Consider the following 6,258-nt stretch of genomic DNA (forward strand, 5'->3'; position numbering starts at 1 on the left):
TTTGGTATTCAGTTATATAAGCTCTTCATATCTTTTGGATATGAACCCTTTCTTGGATATATAATTTACAAATATCTTCTCCCATTCAGTAGGTTACCTTGTCATTTTGTTGATGGTTTTCTTTGCTGTGCAAAAGCTGTTTAGTTTGATGTAATCCCAACAGTTTATTTTTGCTTTTGTTTCCCTTGCTAGAGGAGACCCATATAGAAAAATATTTCTGTGGCCAGTATCAAATAAATTATGCCCTATGTTTTCTTTGAGGAGCTTTATGGTTTCAAGTCTCACATTTAGGTCTTTAATCCATTTTAAGTTCATTTTTGTGTATGGTGTAAGTAACTGGTCCTATTTTATTCTTTTGCATGATGTAGATTAATTGACCATATATGCATGGGTTTATTTCTGGGCTCTCTATTCTGCTCCATTAATCTATGTGTCTATTTTTGTGTCATAGCTAAAACCACTTTTGATGAAGCCATCACAGAACCTAATGTACTGAATCAAGACTCATACAAAGACAGAACTCTTATCATGCAGTAGCTTAGTGACAACCTAAGATTATGGACATTAGACAATGCAGGAGAAGAATGTGAGGTACAGAAAACAAAATGTGTCCAGAGTATCATCCTTTTTTTCCTTTAAGAAACCTTTTTACGCATCTCCATTCCTCACTTGAATTCTCTATAGCAAAGAAACTCTTTCATGTTTCTGAAATCATCCATTTGGTATTTCACAGTGGATTAAATTTCTTAGAGTAAGTGTTTTACCATAGGTGTATCATAGCCATCTCTTCTTCAGATGTAAATGGTATGTGTTGAGTATTGTGTGGAATAAAGTGGATATTTAAAACTAGAAAAAAAAATGGGGGTGATGTAGGACAAAATCCCACCAGAATAGGATTATAGGAAAGGTACTGAGTCAGATAGTTTCCCATGCTGGCCAACAGGTGGCATTAGAGTAGCTTGAATGCCAACTAGAACAGAGGATGGGAATATTTAGGATCAAGGCAGCTTTTGGGTGAATATATGGGGAGGCAGTGTGACTGGTTGTCTGTATTTAGGTATGTCTGATCTCTCTTTCTAAATTGTTTATTGCTTGAAGCTAAGAACATTTTCACATACAACAAAAAGTACTGAACTTTTCTGTGTTTTAGTTTTCTCCCTTTAAAATGGATGTAACCTACCTCATACTGTTATTGAGATCAATGAAGAGTTAATGCACGTAAATAAACAGTGCAGATTACAGAATAAATATGCAACAAATGTTAGTCAGTATGACTGCACAATGACCATAAGGTACATAGTGACCACATGTGATATCAACAGGTATTAGTGGATGCATAAATGCACAGGATACTCATAAGCCTGATATTTATAACTGAGACTACCTAGCATTAAAATATCCATAGAACATTTGGTAAGGGAATAATCATTCACATTGGTAATATGATACTTTATTTAAAAAAAGTATATAATCTCAGGGCCCCTAGCTGGCTTAGTTGGTAAAGTGTGTGACTGATCTGAGTTGTGAGTTCGAGGCCCCTGTTGGGTGTAGAGATTACATAAAAATAAAATCATTTAAAAATTTTTTTTATGTTTATTTATTTTTGAGAGAGAGAGCGCGCAAGCAGGGAAGGGGCTGAGAAAGAGGGAGACACAGAATCTGAAGCAGGCTCCAGGTTCTGAGCTGTCAGCACAGATCCCAACATAGGGCTCAAACCCACAAACCATGAGATCATGACCTATGCTCAAGTCAGACTCTTAACCAACTGAATCACCCAGTGATTCACCCCAAAATAAAATCTTTTTTAAAAAATATATAATTTCAAGAGTCCATTGAAATGGTATCTCTCTGAGTATCATTTAGTGTTCATGTATCTTTCATTGAATCTTTCAAGAGATGTGTTGTATCAATATTGCAAAGCTAAGGAAACCTATTTTGGTGTATTCCTTAGGTAAGAAGTGCCAGTCCCTACACTTTTGCCCAGATGCAGGTCTGATCAGCTTTATGAACTTAGTTCTATCTTTACCTAGAAGGCTACTCAGAAAAGAGGCTCAAACTCATCCCGCTGTTCTAAGCTTGATAGTCAGTGGACTAGATGAGGACTCTAGAGTATTTACTTAGCCATCAAGCTGCATTTTCCCTTCCTAAATTTTGACTCCAGGAGTTCCGGTCTTAGAATGGGGCTTCTAGGGGCGCTTGGGTGGCTCAGTCGGTTGGGCGTCCCACTTTGGCTCAGGTCATGATCTCGCGGTCTGTGAGTTCGAGCCCTGCGTCGGGCTCTGTGCTGACAGCTCAGAGCCTGGAGCCTGTTTCAGATTCTATGTCTCCCTCTCTCTGACCCTCCCTTGGTCATGCTCTCTCCCTGTCTCAAAAAATAAATAAAACGTTAAAAAAAATTAAAAAAAAACCCAGAATGGGTCTTCTACCCAGATTCCTGTTTTTCATGTCGATTTTTCCTGAGATTGGAATTTTTCCTGGACCTCAGCCAGGGCCCTGACAACCTGCCTGTTCATTTCTTACCCTCTTAACCTGATACCCCAAGTATTCCACTGTCCCTTAGATGCTGAGTGAGAGTTGCTTCAAACACCATGGATTCCTCTGGAACAACTATCATTGTCCCGCTGACAAAAACTTCTGTAGTCTAGGAGTCAGTAATAATCATCATATCCTCTCTTGGATGTGGACCCAAATTAGTCCTGCATTCTCCACACCACTTCAGACCCTGTTATTGAGATTCCTGACAGGCCAGCAAAGGTGGGCCAAACTGCTGGGTTATCCTTCCCTTCTCTTGTCCATGCCTATTTCCACTTTCCATACAGGCTCGGAAAGCTTCATTCATGGCTGACAAGAGGTAAGATTGGAATGGAATAAGAGAAAGGCAGATATTTCAAGAAAGAAAAGTGATAAGAACCCTTTAGCTCCAGAGATATAAATGCTATGCATAAGAAATGAAAAATAAAGTGATTCTGAAATTTTAACATGAGGAGGGAAATATAATTTCAAAGAGGCAATATGGAAATAAAATGGGATTTAATTCTGTTTGAGTCCTTACTCTTTTATTTATAGATTATTTGACTTAATGCAAGCTTAAGCTCTCTGAGTCTCAGTTTCCTCATGTATAAAATGGGATTATAAAAATGTTTATTTTGCAGGGTTGTGAGGATTAAATGAAATAAAGCATTGGAAAAATGCTCCATTTTGGAGCAGTGCTTGTCCTGCCCATGACCAATTCTTAGATTAGAAGTTAAAAAGTAATATCCTGTGGACTGGACATGGCTCAAAGATAAGTTTTGTTTGGGCTTGTGTCAGGAGTCCTCAAGACCACCCCCAGGTTTGATGATTCACCAGGAGGACGTACAGGACTAAGCATATAGTCATACTCAAGGCTATGATTTATCATGGCAAAGGATATGCAGCCAAATCAGTGAAGGAAAAAAAAGCAGGTGGGAAAAGTCCAGGGTAAACCAGGCAGAAGCTTTCAAGGGTTCTTTCCCGTAGAGTCACACATGATGTGCCTAGTTGCCCCCAGCAATAAGTTATGACAACACACATAGAATGCCGCCAGCCAAGAAGCTCCTTAGAGGCTCAGCACCCAGAATTTTATTGGGGACTGATCATGTAGGCAGCTTCTGCCAGGCATGTACCAAAATTCCAGACTCCAGAAAGAAAGCAATTGCTTGGCATAAACCATATTGTTTGTACAAACAGTTCAGGCACAGTGAGTCACTCTTACCAGTTTTAGGAATGGTGGGAACCCTCCCAAAGTTCAGGTTCCCAAATGCTAGCCAAGGGTCAATTATCAGTAGACCTTTCTAAGAATAAGCAGGTAGACCTGCTAAATTAACCATTTTTTGCATAGGATTTGTCCATGTAGGTAGGGTTTTCTTCTTCTTTTACTTTTTTTTTAAGATTTAAAAAAACGTTCATTTATTTTTGATAGCGAGTGGAGGGCAGAGAGAGAGGGAGACAGAGAATTTGCCCATTCAGGGTTTTTTTCTTTGCTTTTTTCTTTTTTTTTAAACTTAGTTGCCATCCTTCAAAAATTAAGAAATTTTGCTCAGGATTTCCAGCTTCTTGTAAAAAGTCAGACATTGTGGCAACAATAGATCCATATTCCCACATGGCAACAATTGGCAGTCCATTTTAAATAAGGCTTAAATTCCCCTAAATTCATCACCATCTCCACCACTGTCAATAGTCATTCCCACATTGAGTGCCGACTGCCATTTAATGTCATGTTTTTGTAACTCTGGCCATGAGCTGCTTGAACCAGGAGTGGCAGTTGACCAAAGTACAAGACAAGGAGGCAGGCATGTAGAATACCACTGAGTCATGGCAATTAACAATAATACATAAGGATCACATTTATGAATTTCTGCTGTTGGAGGTATCCAAAAATGCAGGGAATCCAGAACTCCTCTCTGGCACTATTACAGCAATTCTTTATGAGTGTTCTTAGATTGCTTTGACAACACTTCTTTGCAATATACTATAAAGCCTTTTCATTAAAGTTAACTTGAATAAGTTTTTGTTCCTATTCACCCAAAGATTACTGACTGGAATAGTGGTAATATAAATAAAACACTGTGTATATTATCAGTTAGTAGTTTGTAAATCAAAATTATTGTTATCTCACTGCCAAGAATTGTTGGAATGGACTAAAATATGTCAACAGAAAGGTAAATCTTGTTCAGAGGAAATAGATCCAGTGAATATTCAAGTAGTTCTGCATATCAGTGTATACACTTATTTACCTACTCAACAAATGTTTATCAAACACCTACTATGTGTTAAGATAATGCTATTTAACAAAACAAAATTTCATCTTTATATTCCTAGCATCTAGAAGAAAACAAGGTATGAAGTTTGGATTCAATAAATGTTTCCTGACTTCAAAAATAATGTTCACTTATAAGGAGATCTAAAAGTGCCAGGATAGAGATAATGAAAGGAATTTGATTGAATATAAAAAGGGGAAAATGCAAGTGATATTATTGTAGGATTATGCTGCTTGTCACCTAATCAGACAGATGTTCTAGAAGCTGCTTTCCAATTCCAGTTACAAAACTGACACAGAGGCAATTCAGAGGAGGAATGGCAACTCTTCCAATGTGTATCGAATGTTCCATTCTACTAAAGGCAAAGAATTAGAAAAAAAAATCTTTACTTTCCTACCTGATAATTTTATTACTCAGAAGACTAAGGAAGCAATTAGGGAATTGACTTTTACTAATAAATAAAAACCAGTTAGTGAAGTATACAGAAGCTACAAGAAGATTAAGAAAGAGAGGCAGTGTCACATTAGAGTTGAACACTGGGAGTAGAGTATGAATTTGTTAGTATTCTTTAGTTGTAAGTGGCAGAAATCTAATTCAAATGGACTCAGGCACAGTCGGATCCAGGTTTTCAAAATAAGTCATCAAGTAACAGTATTTTTCTTTTGTTATTATTTGCTTTTCTGTCTACTGTCTTCATTCTTTTTTTTTTTTTTCAACATTTATTTATTTTTTGGGACAGAGAGAGACAGAGCATGAACGGGGGAGGGGCAGAGAGAGAGGGAGACACAGAATCGGAAACAGGCTCCAGGCTCTGAGCCATCAGCCCAGAGCCCGACGTGGGGCTCGAACTCACGGACCGCGAGATCGTGACCTGGCTGAAGTCGGACGCTTAACCGACTGCGCCACCCAGGCGCCCCTACTGTCTTCATTCTTAAGACAGGGTCACCTTTCATAGTGGCAAGATGGCCTCCAATAGCTCTGAGCTTCTGTCCTTCAAGGTTAACAAGCTCATTAGAGATATCTCTTTCCCAACATTTTCCACAGATTTCTGGGATTGGAGAGTCATTTGACAGGTTTGTGGTATGGGCCCATCTCTAAACCAATTATGTGACCCGTGTGAGGGGTGGGGGTAGGAATATACTAGGCACATACTAGGTCTGAAGCTGAGGAGCTGAAGTCAGTACTAATGGACTGAAAAGGAATCGTTCCATAAGGGAAAATTAAGGTTCTACTACAAGAATTACAGGTGCTGGGGATTCATTGCTTCAACAAATATTTACTGAGCGCCTACTATATGTAGGCTTAGTTTAGATTCCAGATACATAACAATGAATAATAAAAACAAAAATCCTTTCTTCATTGGACTTTGCATTCTAGTTGGGATGAGAGAGACAATAAACAGCCACATTAATAAAATATGTAATATTTCAGGTGGAGATATGTACTGTAGGAAAATATCAGGGAAGAGGAATAGGAATTG

General features: G+C 38.3%; 1 pseudogene; it reads left to right on the top strand.

Moving 5' to 3' along the window:
* The window catches only part of LOC115518764, an 8,643-nt pseudogene extending 2,767 nt beyond the window's left edge, over positions 1–5,876 (top strand).
* The last annotated feature ends 382 nt before the right edge of the window (positions 5,877–6,258 follow it).

Source organism: Lynx canadensis, chromosome B4 (genome assembly GCF_007474595.2).
Source record: "Lynx canadensis isolate LIC74 chromosome B4, mLynCan4.pri.v2, whole genome shotgun sequence".
Lineage (NCBI taxonomy): Eukaryota > Metazoa > Chordata > Mammalia > Carnivora > Felidae > Lynx > Lynx canadensis.